At 45.0% G+C, this 23471-nt stretch overlaps 1 protein-coding gene across 2 annotated transcripts in view; it reads right to left on the bottom strand.

The window, feature by feature from the left end:
* Positions 1-23471, bottom strand: part of LOC122378894 (protein strawberry notch homolog 1-like) — a 550127-nt gene that overhangs the window by 406663 nt on the left and 119993 nt on the right. The window lies entirely within an intron of this gene.

The raw sequence follows: 23471 nt of genomic DNA, 5'->3' as shown, positions 1-23471 counted from the left end.
AACATGTATTTCTTTCCAAAAAGAAACATTAAGATGCAAAATAATAGGTATTTTTTCATTTGCTTCTTTTGAAATAATAATTAAAAAAATATGTCGGTATTTTGTCAAGTTTTCTAAAATAAATATAGTGAAAACCAGAAAGAGAATATCAAAGTACTTTCAGTTGAAACATTTTTCTGACAGCACTACAGACGAATCAAGAGAGGCAAGTGCTCAATGAGTCAAAGCAAGACAACTTTATGTTTAACTTTTTTTTTGTTAAGTTAATTGAGAATGTTTTGAGCAGATTAAATGCAAAAAAGACATAAGATATTAAGTTTTTAATTCAGTCACCTCTATTGCTACGGAAGTGCGCCACATTTGTATGCTATTCCGTTTGTAATGCGCATTACCTTTCGTCAGGCCGAGAGCCAAACTGGATCCTTTTGACGTCACTGATACATACGAATTTGCTCATGTAGTCGGTGCACTGAATGCGTTCTTGGGGAGCTGATGCGAATTAGCGTAGTGCGTATTTGGAACGGATCGCTCATGTAACCGAGGCACACGATTCGGGCCGTATTTCACAAGAACTATTCTTTGCTGAATGGAAGCGTCAAAATGCAAAATACTAAGCATTTGTTTTATTGGCTGCCTCGTAGAAAATAGCAAAAAGAAATGTTGGTATTTCGGTTTAGTCTTTGAAGGTGAATTTGATAAAGATCAAAAACAAAATGAATGAAATATTTTGATAGATAATTTTTTCTGACCACCCTGCTGTCGCTGCATGGCGAATCTGTGCGCAGTGACTTAAAACAAGAAAATTTTGTCTTCATTTTTTGATTTCATGTTAATTTTAAATGTTTTTGAGCCTATCAAATGATATAAGTTTTTAAAATTTAGTTCAGTCGTCCCGGTAAATGCCGCAACTGCGCCATGACTGTACGCTAATCCTATTCCGTTTGTGATGCGGATTACCGGCCGTCGAGGAGTCAGCCCGGGTGAGCCAAACGAGATCCGTTTGACGTAGATAAAACGAATAAGTCTTATGTAACCGGTGCCGTAGATACGTTTGTGGGGAGCTGATGCGCATTAGCGTAGTGCGTATTTGGAACGGATCGCTCATGTAACCCCGGTAAGTGAGGGACGCCAGGCTCCCCAGTCGTGGGGCCGAGCGGCCGACAGGGCACAGTGGGACACCAACTGGATGCAGCTCAGGGGAAGAGCAACGCTTAGTGCAAAGTCGCTTTGATGCGGTATTTAGCACGTCCTTGATTAATTTTGATTTTGGAAACCGTCCTTTAGTCAAGTGAAACAATATACGTGAGACACGTGAGACAATGATGCGCAATAAAACCTCAAATGAAAATTAGACAAGATATCTTGGCTCGCTCTGCGTCGCTTTGGCCATAAAAAGATTCGGGAGAAAATTTGGGATCGAATGGTGTTTTTCCGGTGACGATCGGGCGTCTAGAAGCTTCGATATTGGCGAAAAACTTGCTGAACTTGCAAAAGTACTTGGTACTTGCTTGGTACTTGCCAAAGTACTCGGTACTTGCCAAAGTACTTGGTACTTGCTTGGTATTTGCATAAGTACTCGGTATTCGCCAAAGTACTTGGTACTTGCTTGGTACTTGTAAAAGTACTTGGCACTTGCTTGGTACTTGTACTCGCCCCCCCCCCCCCGTTCCCCCGACTCTACTCCCATCCCTACCCCCTCGGGATAATTCCGGGTTCGTCGGGCAGGAAAACTTGCCACTCTATCCCCCCCCCCCCCCCCCACAGCCATTTGGTATCGATCGGTGTTTATCCCGTGTCAATCGGTCGTCAATAAGCCGAGATATGCACGGCGAATTATTTCAATCGGCGTCGATCAGAATCTTCAGAACGGAGGGACCCACGCTCATTTCTGGCCGTATCTCACTTTTCCGAGATGTACGTCAAACTACGTATTTAAAACTACATATTCTACAGCCGAATCTTCCAACTGGGGGTACCTCACTCACAATCGCACGTGATTCAGCCGCATTCCTGTGAGGCGCGCAATGTTGAAGAGATATGTGTGCACGCAGATATCTCGCAAGCCCTAACAGGAAAAGCTCGCTGCAAAAACTGAGCGTTTCAAAAAAGCCGCAATCCTACTCAAATGAATAACTAAACAAGATATCTTGCGCTCGCTCCGCGTCGCTTTGGCGATAAAAAGATTAAGGAGAAAATTTGGGATCGAATGGTGTTTTTCCGGTGACGATCGGACGTCTAGAAGCTTCGATATTGGCGAAAAACTTGTTAAACTTGCAAAAGTACTTGGTACTTGCTTGGTACTTGCCAAAGTACTCGGTACTTGCCAAATTGGTATTTGCATAAGTACTTGGTACTTGCTTGGTACTTGTAAAAGTACTTGGTACTTGCTTGGTACTTGCGAAAGTACTTGGTACTTGCACTCGCCCCCCCGTTCCCCCGACTCTACTCCCACCCCTACCCCCTCGGGATAATTCCGGGTTCGTCGGGTCAAGGAAAACTTGCCACTCTACTCCCCCCCCCCCCCCCCCAGAGCCATTTGGTATCGATCGGTGTTTGTCCCGTGTCAATCGGTCGTCAATAAGCCGAGATATGCACGGCGACTTATTTCAATCGGCGCCGATCAGAATCTTCAGGACGGAGGTACCCACACTCATTTCTGGCCGTATCTCACTTTTCCGAGATCTACGTCAAACTACGTATTTAAAACTACATATTCTACAGCCGAATCTTCCAACTGGGGGTACCTCACTCACAATCGCACGTGAATTCAGCCGCATTCCATGTCACGCGCAATGCTGAAGAGATATGTGTGCACGCAGATATCTCGCAAGCCCTAAGAGAAAAAGCTCGCTGCAAAAACTGAGCAATTCAAAAAACCCGAAATCCTACTCAAATGGATAATTAAACAAGATATCTTGGCTCGCTCCGCGTCGCTTTGGCAATCAAAGTATGAGGGAGAAAATTTGGGATCGATTGGTGTTCGTCCCGTGTTAATCGGACGTCTAGAAGCTTAGATATTCACGAAAAACTTGTTGAACTTGCAAAAGTACTTGGTACTTGCTTGGTACTTGCCAAAGTACTCGGTACTTGCCAAAGTACTTGGTACTTGCTTGGTATTTGCATAAGTACTCGGTATTTGCCAAAGTACTTGGTACTTGCTTGGTATTTGCATAAGTACTTGGTACTTGCTTGGTACTTGTAAAAGTACTTGGTACTTGCTTGGTACTTGCGAAAGTACTTGGTACTTGCACTCGCCCCCCCCCCCGTTCCCCCGACTCTACTCCCACACCTACCCCCTCGGGATAATTCCGGGTTCGTCGGGTAGGAAAACTTGCCACTCTACCCCCTCCCCCCCCCCCACACACACACAGAGCCATTTGGTATCGATCGGTGTTTATCCCGTGTCAATCGGTCGTCAATAAGCCGAGATATGCACGGCGAATTATTTCAATCGGCGTCGATCAGAATCTTCAGAACGGAGGGACCCACACTCATTTCTGGCCGTATCTCACTTTTCCGAGATATACGTCAAACTACGTATTTAAAACTACATATTCTACAGCCGAATCTTCAAACTGGGGGTACCTCAGACCGTGGGAACGACTCGGCTCAGCACTGTCGCACGCGCATTCAGCGGCGGGTTGTCGATTTTTCGAGTGTCGGCTGCCGATCTCCCGAGAGCCGGCCACCTGTCAGCCGCCGCTCGGCTCTGTGTTAAGCATATGGGGACGGCGAATTTCTCCCGGAGGGAAGCACCTCGCTCACAATCGCACGTGAATCAGCCGCATTCCTGTGTGGCGCGCAATGCTGAAGAGATATGTGTTTCCGCGGGTATCTCGCAAGCCCTAACAGGAAAAGCTCGCTGCAAAAACTGAGCGTTTCAAAAAACCCGAAATCCTACTCAAATGGATATTTAAATAAACAAGATATCTTGGCTCGCTCCGCGTCGCTTTGGCCATAAACAGATTCGGGAGAAAATTTGGGATTGAATGGTGTTTTTCCGGTGACGATCGGACGTCTAGAAGCTTCGATATTGGCGAAAAACTTGCTGAACTTGCAAAAGTACTTGGTATTTGCATAAGTACTCGGTATTTGCCAAAGTACTTGGTACTTGCTTGGTATTTCCATAAGTACTTGGTACTTGCTTGGTACTTGTAAAAGTACTTGGTACTTGCTTGGTACTTGCGAAAGTACTTGGTACTTGCACTTGCCCCCCCGTTCCCCCGACTCTACTCCCACACCTACCCCCTCGGGATAATTCCGGGTTCGTAGGGTAGGAAAACTTGCCACTCTACTCCCCCCCCCCCACCCCCCACAGAGCCATTTGGTATCGATCGGTGTTTATCCCGTGTCAATCGGTCGTCAATAAGCCGAGATATGCACGGCGAATTATTTCAATCGGCGTCGATCAGAATCTTCAGAACGGAGGGACCCACACTCATTTCTGGCCGTATCTCACTTTTCCGAGATTTACGTCAAACTACGTATTTAAAACTACATATTCTACAGCCGAATCTTCAAACTGGGGGTACCTCAGACCGTGGGAACGACTCGGCTCAGCACTGCCGCACGCGCATTCAGCGGCGGCTTGTCGATTTTTCGAGTGTCGGCTGCCGATCTCCCGAGAGCCGGCCACCTGTCAGCCGCCGCTCGGCTCTGTGTTAAGCATATGGGGACGGCGAATTTCTCCCGGAGGGAAGCACCTCGCTCACAAAAGCACGTGAATCAGCCGCATTCCTGTGTGGCGCGCAATGCTGAAGAGATATGTGTTTCCGCGGGTATCTCGCAAGCCCTAACAGGAAAAGCTCGCTGCAAAAACTGAGCACTTCAAATAACGCCAAATCCTACTCAAATGGATATTTAAACAATGATTAAGCCTCAATTTTTTCTCGAATACGGCAGCTATTTTCCTGCGGTAATCTTGCCTTTAGGAATGTTAGCCACAGACACAAGTTGAAAAAGTTCAATTAAATTTTTGTATAAAATGGTATGCTGGAAGCCCAAAGCGCGAGAAACTGACAATTTCAAAATTATTTGCACACACATAAGCACACATGGAAAACTCAGTAAGTACACTTTTTCCAGGTGGAGAATTGTTCAAACTAATGATGACGACGCGCGACGGTTATACAATGGACAAAGCACATAACTAAAGAGCAGTTGCACACCATTACGTATGTACACACATCACAGAGCTAAGCGGTGACCTTGAGAGGATATGCCGATGATGTGTCGTTTATTTTTTGTCGCAACCGGAAGATGTATAGATAGCGATTCTAAAATTCTTAAATCAGGAAACGAGCTGTTCGTACCTTCTACGGCTGCGGAGTCGATGGATTTTAAGGTGACTCCGACAGACTCCAGCGTCAAAATATCGACTCCGAATCCGACTCCGACTTCAGCTCCGACTTCGGACAATAATGAATCAAATTTCAAGTCGGAGATCTTTTAATCCATGGGTGGAGCTTTTCCAAGTCACCAAAACAGCGGTTGGCAAGTCACCAAAACAGCGATGCCATGCTGTATAATTGAATATAATGCTAGACTGAAACATTTCTTGTCATTACAGAGATTATCATTAGCATCGAACATACAATACAGGGTGTCCCGAAATTGATGCGCGGTTGGTGCCGCATGTTATGTTGTCCCTCCCGAGTGCTGAACAACTGCAATTTTACCGGCTCTGGCACCACGGACATCTTGCTGGTCACACGATCACGTGAACCAAGCGGCTAACCCGACCGCGGCCGGTAGTGGGCGCGGGAGGCCACTCTTGACTTTAAAAGTGCTTCTAGCCCTGCTCCAATTATTGCTATTACATAACCCTTAATCGTATTTGTCGGAAACGGCGCTTTGTGACAAATGTGGCGCATTGCGGCAAACGCGGCGCATTTTCACCCGGTGATTGAGCATGCATCTTTGCACCAAATTGCACCCATATCGGACCATATTTGACAAAACTGTGCGATTTGCGGCAAAAATGACGCCTTGTGACCAATGTGACGCCTTGCGGCAAACGCGGTGCATTTTTATGCTTGTATAATATGTAAACTGTTCCCATTGAATGAAAATCAACACATTTTCTAGCCACTTTTTATTCAAATTACTAACTTGCCCATCCGCCAATGCGAGGCACCCGCCACCGATCGGCATGCATTTAGTCCACAAAGTTTGTCGACCCCGGCTCTCAATGAAGATCCACGAACCGATCAAAATTTCATTGGCGTTCTTCCAGCGCGCGCCACGTGCCAACCGTGCACCCCAGCGAGTCGGAACCTAGAAAAGGCGCTGACGCGCTCTGTCACCTATAAGGTGTGCAAATTTCAACCTCTTACGGCATACCGTCTGCCCTGTAGGCGTGACAGATTGAACCCACTACACAGCGTGGCGGACAGACAAACAGACAGATGGATCCTGTTCAAATAGTAAAGGTAGACAATCCTACTCAAATAGTATATTAACAAGCGGCTGCGCCACTTGCTTTGCTGCGTGGTAGGAAAAAATTGCGGCACCAGCCAATTTGCTTTCGAATGGTGTTTGGTTCATGTCGATGTGTCGTCTAGAAGCATAGATATGGACGGAAATGTGAAGAGAATTTAAAAAAGAACTGTTCTGAGGGCGTTGTTGGATGAAATTTGGGTGATACGGGGTCAATACGGGTCAAAGGGGTCAGCCCCGGTCACTTTGGGTCAGGCCAGGTCACATAGGTCACCTCTCGTCCGCAGGGATCAGCCCGGGCCACTGTTCTGCTTTTGCCTCCACCACTACCCCTACCCCTACCACTACCCCTACCACTACCCCTACCCTGCCACTACTACTACCCATACTCCTACCCCTACCACTACCCCTACCACTACTCCTACCACTACCCATACTCATATCCCTACCACTACCCCTACTACTACCCCTACTACTACTACCCCTACCACTACCCCGGTCCCCTACCACTACCCCTACCCCTACCCCTACCACTACACCTACCCCTACCACTACTCCTACCACTACCACTACCTACCCCTATCTCTACCTTCTACCACTACCACTACCCCTACCACTACCACTACCTACCACTGGGTCATGTCAGGTCACAGAATAATTGGATCCAATAAGTACTAAAAAAAGCAGACTTTAAAAGTGTTAGCCCTGCTCCTATCCGTGCCATTCCATCACCCTTAATCGTATCTGTCGGAAATGGCGCCTTGTGACAAATGTGGCGCATTGCGGCAAAGGCGGCGCATCTGTACCTGTTTTATGAGCATGCATCCTGGCACCAAATTGTACCCTTATCGGACCACATTTGACAAAATTATGGCCATTTTGCAACCTGCGACTCAAAATGGCGCATTGTGACAAATTTGGGGCATTGCAGCAAATGCGGCGCATCTGTACCGTTCGTTCGAGCATGCATTCCGGCACCAAATTGTACCTTTATCGGACCATTTTAGACAAAGTTTTGCGATTTGTGGCAAAAATGACGCCTTGAGACGCAAATGGCGCATTGCGGCAAACGCGGTGCATTTGTAAATTCCTATCACAAACTGTACCTACCCATTTAGTGACAATCAACACATTTTTTCGACACCATTTATCAAAATCAATAACTTGCCCATCCGCCAATGCGAGGCACCCGCCGCCGATCGGCATGCATTTAGTCCACAAAGTTTGTCGACCCCTGCTCTCAATGAAGATCTACGAACCGATCAAAATTTCATTGGCGTTCTTCCGGCGCCCGCCACGTGCCCACCGTGCACCCCAGCGAGTCGGAACCTAGAAAAGACGCTGACCCGCTCTGTCACCTATAAGGTGTGCAAATTTCAACCCCCTGCGCCGTACCGTCTGGCCTGTAGGCGAGTGGAATTGAACCCACTACACGGCGTGGCGGACAGACAGACTAACAGACGGATCCTGTTTAAATAGTAAGATAGAAGAAGTGATAGAACACATGCTTATGACTTACTCTACCAAGTTGCCAGACAAAAACAGCCAAGTTATTAGCATTATAGCAAAAATTTCACAATTATAAATTTTTTAAATCAATTTTTTTTTTTCAGCATGTATTTGACATCGTATACCAATATAAATAGCACCATCGTATTCCTGAGTTCAAACTGCATCCCATACACACCTTCGTTGTTGAAAAATTTCAACTTTGAAATTTGACCTTTACTACCTAGTGGCCTGACCTAAGCTAAATTCAACTCAAAATGACCTCGAATGACAAAAACAACATCGAATTCGAAATCTATGGCCTAAATGGACCATAAAACATGTGTCACGTGACCGACAATTGATATAGGATTTCCGTGACCTATGGTGACCTGACCTTGACCTGAAAATCAAAGTACAAGTTTGGTATCCTCAGGGTATCTAAAGCAGCTGTTCACGAGTGTGTAAACCAAAATTGAGCCTGATCTGACATGTAAGACGGCGGCCAGTGCCCAAAATCTAAACAAGCCGAACATCGATAATTTTTATTTTGACCTGACCTGTGACGTCATCGGTGACCTCGAGGTCAATAAAATTAGGATTCACTCGACAATTTTTCCGGTGCTTTCACACGCCGTTTGAATTTTGACGATCGCCCAGTAGTTTCGGAGTTAGGAGGGGGAGGGGCTATGAATAGCCCGCTCCCCCCAGAAGAGCGCGTTATACGCAGACTCCAGTGGGGCGCGGGTTAATGGGGAAAAATGGTAAGTTGGTGGGGGAACCGCCCCTGTTTTTACCTTGGGTGAAGCGACCCTTTGCGCGTTCCAAGGCCTTGCAATGTAAAAAAGTACTTTTAAATAGCATGCGAAAATAAAAACAGGTTTTGAGGCAGCAGCCGTCTTCAGCGTTTTTCAATGAAAACGCTCGTCTAAAACAGCCAACAGGGGTAGGGGAGAGGCGGGAGAATTGGGAAGCAGAAAAATAGAGATACGCCAATATTCATAAAATGGGAAGAATCCTTGCACGGTTTTTGCCTTTGCCTTTTTATTTTATGTGTCGTGCAACTCTGGGAAGTCTAAGCAACCCTTTTCTAGCCGCTGTGCGGGTTGGGCAAAAAAAAAAAACTAGTTTTCCGAGTGTTATTCTGAGCTGTCTGTGTATTTCATAGAACAAATTGTCTTTCTTCCAAAATGTCAGGTGTGAGCTTCACCCGCGCCCTGCTGGGGGGGGGGGGGGGGGTGTTTGAACACTCCCCTTGTGGTTTTTCGCGAATATCTGAAAAACGGCGGCAAGGAGCACCGCCGTTTTTGGTACACCTTATCATACATCCATTCTACACATGTTGTGAAAATTTCAGACCAAGGTCATTCAAGGTCAGGTCACCTGGTCACTTGAAGTGACCTCACCTCATAAAAAGTTTCAATGTCTGTCATAGCTACACCGAGTGACCAATCGCTTTGAAACTTTTAGCGATTGCTAAGAGCAATAGCATGTACAAAATGTATATCTCAGAATTTTGATATCGATGACCTAAGGTCAGGTCAATTTTGCGACCTCCCCATTATAAGTCAATGGGAGAAAATTGAAATGCGCCTCTTTTGGACGGAAGACATTATAAACACTCCCAAACACCGAACTACAAGTGGTTTAGACACACTGAACATGAAAATGGTGTCCATGACCCTTGTTTGTGCCCTGAGGTCATCTAAGGTCACGAATGGTATCTAACAGTTTTTCGCAAATAACTTTTGATAGAGGCATGATAGAGCGATAAAAACGCCTTATATGTGTTCAGCTCGACGATACGAATCGACTGATATGCAACATGACCCTTTCCGGTCAGGTCATGACCTTGACCTGAGGTCAAATTTTCAAGTTGACCTTTCAAGGTCAAGTTATAGTTCATTCGATGCGTCTTAACGAGAGGAACACGATGCCGGTAAAAGTAAGCTCGTACAAGGCTTTGGTCAAAAGTTATTGCAGAAAAACTGTTTCCAAAAAAATCGGCTATTTGTGCAGTTTTTGCCCCCTGCAGGCAAAACCGTTGACGTTAGGTCAAATCTGAGAGAATTACTCAGAAAGGGCGTTAATAGGGCTATCGAATGCACTTTTCCGCGGCGCTGTAGCTCTATTGGTTCCCGAGTTATGCGTTGGCTTCTTGGACATTTTCGACATTCGACCTGGAAATCGGCGAAATTTTGCCTTCAATGACCTCTGGTGCCCTGACCTTTGACCTGACCAAAAAAATTGACTGAAGTGATTTCGTCATTATTTTTGACGCTCTTTCGAACGCCGCCTTCCGCGTATCGCTACGTGGCCCAGGAGCCGAGTTACAAGGGGGGGGGTGTTTGAACACCCCCCCCCCCCCAGCAGGGCGTGGAAATCCAGGACCCCCAGCCGGGCGCGGGTTAACAAAGTTTTTATGCGATCGCTAGTTTACATAAACACGTTATGTAACTGAGAAATGACAAAAATTCGTGACTTAACCCGCGCCCCGCTGGGCTATTCAGCCATACGCGCCCTGCTGGGGGGGGCAGATTCTGCCCCCCCCCCTCCTGTCCAACTTCCGAACCGATGGTCATAGAAAGACGGAGAAAACGGCAATCCAAAGCTCTTAACAAGGCGGATCTTAAGAGCCCAAATTTAATGCTTAAGTAGGTCAGAATTCAGTTCAAGGTCAGGTCAAGGGTACAAAATACAAGTTTCTACAGTATCGGCCTTGCATCGTAGTTGCCTAAGAATGGACTGAGACTGATTGCCCAAAACGTGTTCTTAGGCTACCAAGACAATAATCGTTGCATAACATATCATGCAAAGGTCAAGGTCAAAGTCAGGTCAGGTCACTAAAAACGAAATATAGAAAAGGGCATGTGCGATACATGTTTTATGGGTCATTTTATTCATAGAAATCAATAGGCACGCTCAATAATTAATATGGACCACATCCGCATGAATTTCAGGTTGACGTCAGGTCAAGGTCAGGTCAAGTGAGGTCAAATTTTGAAGTTGGTTGTTAAGGCCTAAAAAGGTGTCTATCTGATGCAGTTTTTGATGCACGGCGAATCGAATGCTGCTATTTTTGTTTCCGTTCTCCTGAGGCCATTATGGGGCCGGCTGAGGCCAGAGTCGTTCACTCTGTTGCCGAAAAGGGGCTTTCAGAGGCCAGAATGAGCTTTCAGAGTTTTTTTAGATTGCCAAGTGTGCCTAAAAAGGCTCCCTCACATGGCGAAAGTGGCAAAGAACCGCACCTGTGCGCGGATTAAGCATGCTACCACTGCAGTGCACACAGCCGCTATTTGAGTTCGGAAGTGGCCAAAATGCGATAACTCGTTAACCAGTTGACATTTTGCCAAGGAATTTTTATTATATGTGAAGTAACCCTTCAGGTCACGTATGGAAACGTATGAGCATCCTGCTGATCTAGCATTGCCGTAAAAATATTTTTGCTTGTAATCCGCGGATGACGGGTATATCCCATAACGTGGGTGACACGGGAGGATATTCTGCATAGCTTCCCTGCTGTCTTCGAAACTACTCGTTCAATACTAAAAATTCAAACGGTTTCTGATAGGAATAGCTGACAAACGAAACCTAACTTTGTCACAAAAGGTCATGGAAAGGTCATGGGTCACAAAAGGTCATGGAAGGAAATGTATACATTTTTAAGGTCATGCGACACATCGTTAATGATCCATTTCGGCAAAAGCATCTAAAAATGATGTCATCTGGGTTGTCCGGTTCGAAACTATTTCCATTCGACAAATGAAGCTCAGGTCACGGCGAGGTCAAAAAGGTCAAATTTTGAAGTTGAACATTCTCAACAAAAAAGATGTGCATTGGATGCAATTTGAGCTCTGGAACATGATGATGCTATTCGTTTTGGTTTTCGATGTCAAGAACGTACTGAAATTGCCTTTGCAATATCGAAAATTGTGATTAACCGACTACGGTAAAATGCAAAAGCCGATAACATTGCCATTTCTGAAGATATCTGACTGAAACTTTCCAAAAGCAATGCAAATGTTACATAAAAAGCCAATAAGGTTCATTCTGGTCGATGGCTGCTCCCCAAAACTCTGAATGTTATCAACCATATCGGACATTCTTACGATGTTCTGTTGGCTGGATGTCTTTTTCTTTATTGAATTTGATCAGACTACATTCAGTTAAGACGACGTACATTTATTGGTCACCAGAAAGTATACCCACAAGTCAATCGACAATCGACAACCAACAAATGCAATCGACACGAGCGACGAGCACCCCTCAGCACAAGCAACTGCCGGGGGCGATTAGACGGACCGCGCTCCTCTCTCGCAGCTGATTGGTCAGCTGCTAACCGCACGGACGTCAGCTGCGCGGCCGCCGCCCGGCCGACCTGACCGGGGTCGGCCGGGCGGCGACCTAGCGTCACTAGAACTGTAATAACTTTTGCCGGCGGTGTGATGCCGACCTAATTTTTTCAGCAAATGAATCGCAATTGTACGGTATATGTTATGAACGTTGTCTCGATGTGAAGCACGTTGTGCGTTTTTTGGTAGGCCTATGTAAATATTGAAATCCTCAAGCCACATTGCTCCAACAGACGGTAAATAACTTTTGAAAATACCCATCTTCAATTTTAGTGTTTTCTGAACAAAAATTTTGCGAGGAATCCGATGGTGTGGTCACCGAAATCTGAAAAATTTCCATTTTGGAGATAGCACCTATTTTTTGAAAAGTAAATATTCGTCATGCACAAAAGTCAAATAAATTGAAAATATAATGAGTGAATATTTATATTTACACTAGAATGTATCGAACATGAATTAGTGATATATTTTAGCTGAGATGATACTATATCTGTGCATACATGTACATAAACTAGTACATTAACCCTCGCCGGCCGAGAAGGGGTGGGGCGGATACCGCCTCATAGGTTTTTTTTTTCGCGATAGCTCATAACACGCTGAGGGAAAACAGCTGAAACTTGGCATACCTAATATTCTATTCAAGCTGGATCTTTTGACACTAACTTCGTTTTCAGGTCAGGTCAGGTCACTGACCTATGACGTCATAAATGAACCTCTGCACGGTCCTCAGAAGTTGCAACTTTGCAACGCCCTCAGTGCCAGAGGAACTTTCACAGGAAGATGAAACTTACAGGACGTAGTATCCTTTAGAGGTCTCACAAATTGTATATCTCAGATTTTTCCCAAATGTTACATGAGGTCAGTTCGGTCACGTGACCTCACCATAATAAGTCAATGGAGGGAAATATGAAAACTGTTATTTTGGCGCCGGAAATTGTCTAAAAACTGTCCCAAGCACATGAAATCTTGGTTTCATGCACTCTTTGTAAGGTCCGATCATGAAACCACGATTTCATGTGCATGGGATAGTTTTAGATCATTTCCGGCGCCAAAATAACAGTTTCAATATTTCCCCCATTGACTTATAATGGTGAGGTCACGTGACCGACCTGACCTCATGTGACATTTACGTTAAATCCGAGATAAACAAGTTGTGAGACCTCAGAAGGATACTACGTCCCGTAACTTTCATCTTCCTGTGAAAGTTCCTCTGGCACTGAGGGCGTTGCAAATTTGCAACATCTGAGGACCTCGCAGAGGTTTATTTATGACGTCATAGGTCAGTGACCTGACCTGACCTGAAAACGCAGTTGAGGTGAAAAGATCCAGTTTGAATAAAAGATTAGGTATACCAAGTTTCAGCTGTCTACCCTAAGCGAGTTTTAAGCTATCGCGAAAAGCCCTATGAGGCGGCACCCGCCCCATCCCTTCTCGGCCGACGAGGGTTAATGTACTAGTTCATGCACATGTATGCGCAGATATAGTATCATCTCAGCTAAAACATATCTCTAATTCATGTTCGACACATTCTAGTGTTGTTACAAAAATTGACTCATTATATTTTCAATTTATTTGACTATTGTGCCTGACGAATATTTATTTTTCAAAAAAATAGATGATATCTCCAAAATGGAAATTTTTCAGATCTCGGGGACCACACCATCGGATTCCTCGCAAAATTTTGGTCCAGAAAACACTAAAATTGGAGATGGGTATTTTCAAAAGTTATTTACCGTCTTTTGGGGCAATGTGAAGCCCTTCTGCTTTGTGCAAGTGTGCAACAATTAGCTAACAATAACTGAGTGGGAAGTTTTTTAGATGCACTTTTGTTATCAATGGATTCCGCACATTTTCCCCTTTTAGCTGATATCTTACTTACGCATTTTCAAGCAAAGAATATGACAGGAGACTCGTCAACATTTACATGAAAATCGCAGCACAAGCTCGGTCTCACGGAGCAAAACAAAACGGTGTACTTTGGGAGCCCACCAATCTGTGCCAGAATGAGTAATATTTTTTTCTGGATGATACTTTATACAGTCTGATCAATTTACGACCAGAAAATGTGAGAAAAGCACGCTTTAAAATTTGTCGAAAATTAGGGTATTGGCCACTTCTGAACCCGGATAGCGGCTGTGTGCACTGGGGCCCCTAAGGTAAGGGTGGGGCCCCTTGAGCAGGTTTGGCCTCCCCTTTTCAAGATCCTGGATACGCCACTGAGTGTGAGATATTGTATTACAACTTACAAGATATTTCAATTTGGGTATACCATATACTCAACCTTGCCTGCAATTCGGTACTAAGTGCTGCCCAAAAGTTCCTTGAAACTGGCCCTTTTCTGAGTCTGACAAGATCTGCCCTAACAAGATCTTATTGAAACCTGCCACATACCAGCTGTTGTTGCCGTGTTTAATCCAACCATTTGGTTGTGTTAAAAACGAAAGCATCAACTGCAACAGTTTACATATCAAGCTGCATTATGAAGTAGAAATAGCAAATAAAAATGAAATAGCACCATCAGATTATGACACAAGATGATAGGGACACATACATTTGTGGGCTAGTAGTTAGAACCTTATGTAAACTCCGATCCCAATCTGAATCCCAAAAATTGCAATGTTTTCCATTTCTGAATTATTCTCGTAGGTAGGTATAATAACAATGGCAGCTCCCAACCAGTGTTTTGAGAGGGGCAAACAGGTTTTGAGAGCAAGCCAAACATGCTTCAAGACGGGGACAAACGTAAACAGATTTAATTAACGATTAATGACCTTACCCTCGTAGTTTGAAAAGTTAGATCAAAACACTTGTAACTTGTATCAAAACGCTGGAAAGATGACATCGAGCGTCGGAAACAAGGCCGGCTCACGTCTGGATTGGTCAATCAGGGAGTAACACCGATCCCTGGACAACAGCAGCAAACACCAGAGGAGGCTACAGCTCAACCTTCTACAGCAGCGTGCCACCCCGAGAGAGTGGTTGCGCCCAACGGGACTGAACAACAGGACGGCAGCTATCAGCCACAGGAGGCTCATGTACGGCAGCAGCTGGCCACTGACCCGTCAGCCGCACCCGCGGATGGAGGACTGGAGGACGTCTCGTCAGGACAACAGCCAGATGACAGGGACGGATCACGCCGGGATGGCCCTCGTGCCGGGCGAGGTACGATTCCGAACCTGAATTTCACTTTCCCTGATACGGCTAAAAGATTCCCACCTCCTTCTGAGCCACAGGCAGAGAGGGATCTACATAAGCTTAAGCTTGACCTAGTGCGTTTGTACAAAAACCACAAAACAGATGCTCCTAACGTAACAGAACAAGAAAAGGGGTTTATCAAAGAGTTAGCGTCTAGTGACGATGTCATCGTAAAACCGAGTGATAAATGTAAAGGATTCGTTATTATGGACAGAGCGGTTTATCAGAGTAAAGCTAATGACATTTTGGGTGACACAGATAAGTACGACAAACTCGGGAAGAATCCAGTACCACAGGTAGAGGCTAAAACGAAGCAGACTTTCAAATCAGTAGCTAAGGGTAAGTTACCTGACAAATTGATGGAGGAACTAACTCCCATGCACAGTAGAACACCAGTATTTTACGGGTTACCTAAGGATCACAAGCCGGGGGTGCCCTTACGACCGGTAGTGTCAGGATCAGGGGGACCCACAGAGAAGACGGCCTGTTTGCTTGAGAACATTCTGAAACAATTGCTGGCCTTTATTCCAACACATATCTGGGACACCAGGGATTTTTTGGCTAGAAGCAGGGACCACTGCAGGGCTCAGCCGCTCTCAGCCGAGGACATTTTCTTCAGTATAGATGTTGTCAATCTCTACGGGAGTATCCCGGTAGAGGAGGCAATAAAGGCAGCTAAACAAAAGCTAGAAACACACGAGCAGGACATAGAGATGTTTGGCCTTAGTGTCAGTGACATTTGCACTCTCTTAGATCAGTGTCTCCAGAATAATGTTTTCTCGTTTGGAGAAGATTTCTTTCGTCAAAAAGAGGGCATTGCCATGGGGAACCCGTGTGCTCCACCCTTAGCAACCAGTATAACGTCTTTTGGGGCGACTAACGGAGCGAGCGAGAGGGTGAGCCTTGCACGTGCGAAATTTCGAGGGGGTACCTCCAGCTGACTTGTGCACGGCACCCTACTAACCGGTCTCTAGCGATGTGCCAAATTTGAGCACAATCGGCCCAGCCGTTCTCGAGATCTGGAAGCGGCACTCTGCACGTGCGCACGTGCAAAATGGGTCCCAACTGACTTGTGCACGGCGCCCTACTAACCGGTCCCTAACTGTGTACCAAATTTGAGCGCCATCGGTCCAGCCGTTCTCGAGATCTGGAAACGACCCCTGCACGTGCGCACGTGCAGCAGCACCCCAACTCTGGCACATGGATATGCAGTGCCTAGTGGGTGCCTACCTACATGCCAACTTTCAGCGCAATCGGCCAAGTAGTTACCGAGATATTGCAACAATTACAAAAGTGACACCTCTTCGTTTTGCACGTGGCACGTGCATAAGGGGTCACCCACATGCATCGGGAATAGTGCAATACTTGGTAGAAGGAATGAAGCTACCCTACAAAAATTACCGCATGTAAATCGGTCAAGTGGTTGCTGAGATATAAGCCTCGCAAAAGCGTGACCACGGCCGGCCGGCCGGCCGCTCATACTCAGAAATTTCCGTTAATCTAAGGAAAGACTACGCTCGCTTCGCTCGCTCCGTAATAATTTTCTTGGATAGACTGGAACAACAAGCTCTTTCCAATGCAGCCCACAAACCAGACTTCCTAGTGCGGTACATTGACGACTACGCTGGGATTTGGACACATGGTAAGGAAGAACTACTGGAGTTCCTCCGGTATCTAAATAGTCTGCATCCAAAGATACAGTTTACCTTGGATTATTCTGACAAGGAAAGAGGGGTCCCCTTCTTGGACACCTTGGTCTCTATAGCTACTACCAGCACAGGGGAGGCGACACTAGAGACAGAATTGTATCTGAAACCGACTAACTCGGGGATTGTTCTTCATGCAGATTCAGCACACCCCAAAGCCACAAAGCACAACATGATCAGAAATATGTTTCACAGGGCCTTGAACAATTTGTCAAACCAGAGTAAGGAAGATACCAGCGTGGAAAAGATTCGTTCTTTATTGTTGGGGAACGGGTACTCGCCCAAATTGTTAAAAAGGCTGATCCGGGAGGTGAGGTTGAGCAGAGCTAAGAAAAACAAGAACGTTAACAAAAGTAAAGTGGGATCTGATGGATTTTTGACTTTGCCGTACATTGATGGGAACTTGCTACACAAAGTAAAGTATGTGGTGAAGAGATCGGGACTTAACGTCAGGCTTGCGTGGAAGAATGAAAACAAACTCAGAAAAAGTTTAGTTCGCTCAGCTTTTACACAGCCGCTCTGTCCAGGCAGAAACCGCTGCAACATCTGTAAGAGTGGTTTCGGAGGACAGTGTACTGTAAAAAATGTTGTGTACTCGCTACAATGCAAGGCATGTATGGAAAATGGTGACATGACGGAGTATGTGGGGGAAACCAAGAGACCCATACGGTTGAGGTTCAATGAACATTACCGGGATATCGCCAACAGAAAGGAGGACACGCCTATGGGTGATCACTTTACAGAGTGCCATCCTGGCATTGGCCTCACTCCATCCCCCATCGAGGCTAGAATTCTGTATAGGGCCAAAGATCACCCAGATCGAAAGATTGCGGAGTCGATCTTTATCAGGAACTAGATGGCATGTTTTGCGCTATAACTGTGCGTTTTGATAGATGCGTTTGAGTGGGCATTAGTTTGGATGTGGGAACTTATGATTTTTATTTGTCTTATTTTGTCGGAGTTGGATATTTGTTTGAACGGCATGTTATGCTGGTGCTGGTTGCGGGTTGTTAGAGCCTTTCTCATGGTTTGCCTTTATCGAACTCAAACCCATCCTACCCTACCCTACCCTAACCTACCCATACCCTACCTTACTAATAACCTACACATAGTTACCCTTCTCATACTCGATTAAAGTGACGTATCAAATTTGAGCGCAATCGGCCCAGCCGTTCTTGAGATATAAAACTGGCCCACTGCACGTGCGCACGCGCAAACTGAGACTCCAGATGACTTGTGCCAGCCACCTTTCTAAATTGTCGCTATCAGTGTACAAAATTTGAGCGAAATCGGCCCAGCCGTTCTTGAGATGTATAAATGGACCCCTCACGTGCGCACGTGCAATCGATCCACCCTACCTGTCACAAATGACCATGCATCGCCAGATGAGTGCCCCCTCCACCCACAGTCCAAGTTTCAGTTTAATCGGCCCAGTAGCTGCTGAGTTATTCCTAGTGCAAAAATGTACTGTTTACTTGTTAGCGCTTATTTCAAGTATTTGGGATTCCGCTGGGCGGGCGGTGCATTGCAGCCCATGCTTTGAAAGCTATTGTCAAAAGTTGTATGACCTGCCGGCCATAAGCCATCGATCGGATTTTGTCGAAAAATACCTGTAACGTTAACAAAACACTGTCGTATGTTTGAGTCATTTTCACAAAAGTTTATTTACTTTTCGATAATATTTTGGGTGGATATTGGTCAGAAAAGAATGCTTTTTCCGAATATGTAGGTTTCATAGCGATTGATCAGCGTTTTCAATACGTTTTGATGTTGTAAAGGACACCGCGCTCCGCGCGAAATAAATTTTCAAATTAATTTTTCACTAGATGGCATGTTTTGCGCTATAACTGTGCGTTTTGATAGATGCGTTTGAGTGGGCATTAGTTTGGATGTGGGAACTTATGATTTTTATTTGTCTTATTTTGTCGGAGTTGGATATTTGTTTGAACGGCATGTTATGCTGGTGCTGGTTGCGGGTTGTTAGAGCCTTTCTCATGGTTTGCCTTTATCGAACTCAAACCCATCCTACCCTACCCTACCCTAACCTACCCATACCCTACCTTACTAATAACCTACACATAGTTACCCTTCTCATACTCGATTAAAGTGACGTATCAAATTTGAGCGCAATCGGCCCAGCCGTTCTTGAGATATAAAACTGGCCCACTGCACGTGCGCACGCGCAAACTGAGACTCCAGATGACTTGTGCCAGCCACCTTTCTAAATTGTCGCTATCAGTGTACAAAATTTGAGCGAAATCGGCCCAGCCGTTCTTGAGATGTATAAATGGACCCCTCACGTGCGCACGTGCAATCGATCCACCCTACCTGTCACAAATGACCATGCATCGCCAGATGAGTGCCCCCTCCACCCACAGTCCAAGTTTCAGTTTAATCGGCCCAGTAGCTGCTGAGTTATTCCTAGTGCAAAAATGTACTGTTTACTTGTTAGCGCTTATTTCAAGTATTTGGGATTCCGCTGGGCGGGCGGTGCATTGCAGCCCATGCTTTGAAAGCTATTGTCAAAAGTTGTATGACCTGCCGGCCATAAGCCATCGATCGGATTTTGTCGAAAAATACCTGTAACGTTAACAAAACACGGTCGTATGTTTGAGTCATTTTCACAAAAGTTTATTTACTTTTCGATAATATTTTGGGTGGATATTGGTCAGAAAAGAATGCTTTTTCCGAATATGTAGGTTTCATAGCGATTGATCAGCGTTTTCAATACGTTTTGATGTTGTAAAGGACACCGCGCTCCGCGCGAAATAAATTTTCAAATTAATTTTTCATTATTAAGGAAATGGTACGGATCATCACTTTTTGTTTGCTATTCTCTGATTACACATCCATTTGTCTGTAAAATGGCACCACACCGATTTCATTCCGTCAAGCCGTTTTCCAGCGGCATCGAATTTCCCGTTACAATGCACGAAATCGGTCATTTTTTGACAACCGGGGGTGCTGTCTTGCACGTGGCGCGTGCTATACTATGAAACCATATCAATACGCTAGGCCCATCCCTCCTCTATCCAGTGGTGGCAGCCCCACCTCGCTACGGCAATCTGTCGCCGAGTTTTGGGCCCGGGAAGTGGGCGCCGCAGGCCGGTTTTCGCCCGATCTTCGATTTGACCGTTTCCTGTGTTAACCCTATGGCGCACGCGAGCGCGTGCTGACGGCGCACCCCTGGGCCAATCCGTCCCAAATTTTAATACAGAGGTCACATCAACCCACCAATTCGACATGCCAAATTTCACGTCGCTACGCGGCGCCTTTCAGGCGCAATAAGACACATAAGACATGACACACGGATGCACGCACGTCGTACAGACATGTTATAAATCATAATATAGATTATTAAGGAAATGGTACGGATCATCACTTTTTGTTTGCTATTCTCTGATTACACATCCATTTGTCTGTAAAATGGCACCACACCGATTTCATTCCGTCAAGCCGTTTTCCAGCGGCATCGAATTTCCCGTTACAATGCACGAAATCGGTCATTTTTTGACAACCGGGGGTGCTGTCTTGCACGTGGCGCGTGCTATACTATGAAACCATATCAATACGCTAGGCCCATCTCTCCTCTATCCAGTGGTGGCAGCCCCACCTCGCTACGGCAATCTGTCGCCGAGTTTTGGGCCCGGGAAGTGGGCGCCGCAGGCCGGTTTTCGCCCGATCTTCGATTTGACCGTTTCCTGTGTTAACCCTATGGCGCACGCGAGCGCGTGCTGACGGCGCACCCCTGGGCCAATCCGTCCCAAATTTTAATACAGAGGTCACATCAACCCACCAATTCGACATGCCAAATTTCACGTCGCTACGCGGCGCCTTTCAGGCGCAATAAGACACATAAGACATGACACACGGATGCACGCACGTCGTACAGACATGTTATAAATCATAATATAGATCGAAAGACTGTCCTCAATTCGAACGTGACCTCATGGCCGATCATGTGATGAGCCACATTTGTGACACTCATGAAGATATATATAATGAATATGTATGCGCGTACTGATGAGCTAATAGGTGTTTGTGTGTGTGTTTTTGTTCGCATTGTGATTTTGTGATGTTTTACCATGGGGTGTGACATGAATGTTAAAAGAATATTAGCGTTGGCTATTTGACCTTAGGCTATCGTGATATTAATATCAGTAGAGATAGGCAGGTTGATTGCGAATGTTTTTTTTAATAAGCTTTTAACAATGCATGTAAGCAATAGCCTCAAATTATTGGTCGAGGTATTATAAAGTGATATATTTTTGTTGGTTGGATGTGTAACACTTTATTTAATTTTTAGGTCAAACATGCTGTTAGATCTTGAAAACGGTTGAACCTGATTGTACTATTTTCTCGAGAATTTGCGCGCAAAAAATGTTTGGCGGGAAATATTTTGCAATGAGTTATGCAGTCAATGATTGGATTTTTATCGTGACATTTTTAGCTAGTTGTATTCTGATGAAGAGCTGTGCTCGAAATTATTAATAAACAAGTGTTTTGATCTAACTTTTCAAACTACGAGGGTAAGGTCATTAATCGTTCATCAAAATGCTTTAATATGATCCTCGCACAAGCACTGAGAAACGTAAACAGATTTATTTTCTTCCATGCACTGCCATGATAAGCCATATTGTAATGTTGATGATACAAATCAAGACCTTTTGGGAGAGGCCAAATGACACGTGGTCCTTTTGGGAGGGGCAATGCCACAGTTGGCCCCCCTTGGATCCGCCCTTGGTACCGACCAATGTCATACAAACCACAGTGTATGATATATGTAAACAATATATACCTATTTAGCGGGCCTAGTAACCCAATGGTAGAACTGGTACCAATGCCCAATACAAATAATAACACCAGTCCCGCCAAAACCTTGCATTTGTATCAGATGCGTCATGTTGGCTTACATGTGACTTAGTTTGCATTCTGTTCGCGAGCCTGTCAGTAAGATTATTAGCACTAATTATCGCACAGGATTGGTTTTTATGGTCGTCAACGTTGGTTTAAAGTGTCGTCATTTTAGCCAAATATTCGTGCTGATTGGTGGTATTGTGCCACCTGACAAAATTGCGAACAGAGTGATATTTCACTTTAGAAATGTATTTTTTATTGTGTTTTCTGTGGTCGTGGTCGTTGACACGCAATATTATGGTCAGATTATGGCAGGCGCGGATACAAGGGGGGGGGGGCCATGGGGGCCATGGCCCCCCCCTTGGCCGATTTTTTTCAAAAATAAAATAAAAAGTTAAAAAGTTAAAAAGCTGAAAAGAAAATAAAGTGGCTGAAAATAAAGTGGCCGAAATCCGATGAGTTTTTTTTAACCTACCCACTTAGTTATTTCTTAGAAGACTAGCTGAGAAGACTTCTTTGTTAGAAGATTGGTAAAGCTTTTCATAACTTGGAGGTCTCTTATACTCACAGAGATGACCACTTTTACAGGGCCTCCTAACCTGCACAGAGGGCCTCCAAGCCTGCACAGATGTTGAGATGTTGCCTGAACAGCTAGATAAGCTCAATAGACGCAGTTTTTTTTGGGGGGGGCCCAACAAGTGGGAAGATGGGGCCTCCAACAGGTGGGATTATGGGGGGGGGGCTCCTGGTTTCTAATGGCCCCTCCCTTGGAGATTTTCTGGATCCGCCCCTGGATTATGGTGATAGAATGCTACATAGGGTGAAGGCTTAGGTTAGGTTAATTTATTTCTGAAGCTTACTGTTTTGTGTCAAACTTTTCATCTATGCTTATCTATTTGATAAGCACAGCCCACAGGTATGAAATATTTAGTGAGAAAACCCAAAAGTATGATGAATGTCATGATTTTTTTGCTTCACACTTTCATATTTGGTTTTAGGTTTGGCGTTGATCGAACTATTTCAGTTGGGGAAACTACGAGGCAAAAGTCAAAAAATTGATTGGTCAATAAATGGACTTTTGATGATCATATATGGGCATAAATGCAGCCCCCGCTACTAAAGGTGAAAAACGGTATAACAAGCCGGTACTTGCGGTATCGCGTCCACTTATCGGAGAGAAAAGGCTTCCATTTTCCACTAGGAATTAGCGTGATTTGATTAAATTCGGCGAATTGACTCGAAAATGGCGATAGGAAAACGCCTTTTCTGCAGGTTCTGGGCGTCACAATCAGCTGGCCATTCAATAAATGGATTGATGTTTTGAAAGAAAATCGTTAAAAGATTTAATTTAATTACAATAAACAAAGATATTTAATTTAAAAATGATAACTTAACCAAAATTTAAAAAAAAAACATAAACAAAATAATAAAAATA

This window comes from Amphibalanus amphitrite, unplaced genomic scaffold (assembly GCF_019059575.1).
Source record: "Amphibalanus amphitrite isolate SeventyFive unplaced genomic scaffold, NRLGWU_Aamphi_draft 000067F_arrow, whole genome shotgun sequence".
NCBI classification, from domain to species: domain Eukaryota; kingdom Metazoa; phylum Arthropoda; class Thecostraca; order Balanomorpha; family Balanidae; genus Amphibalanus; species Amphibalanus amphitrite.
The sequence above is the reverse complement of the archived record's forward strand: the minus strand, read 5'-3'. Positions and strand labels throughout refer to the sequence as shown.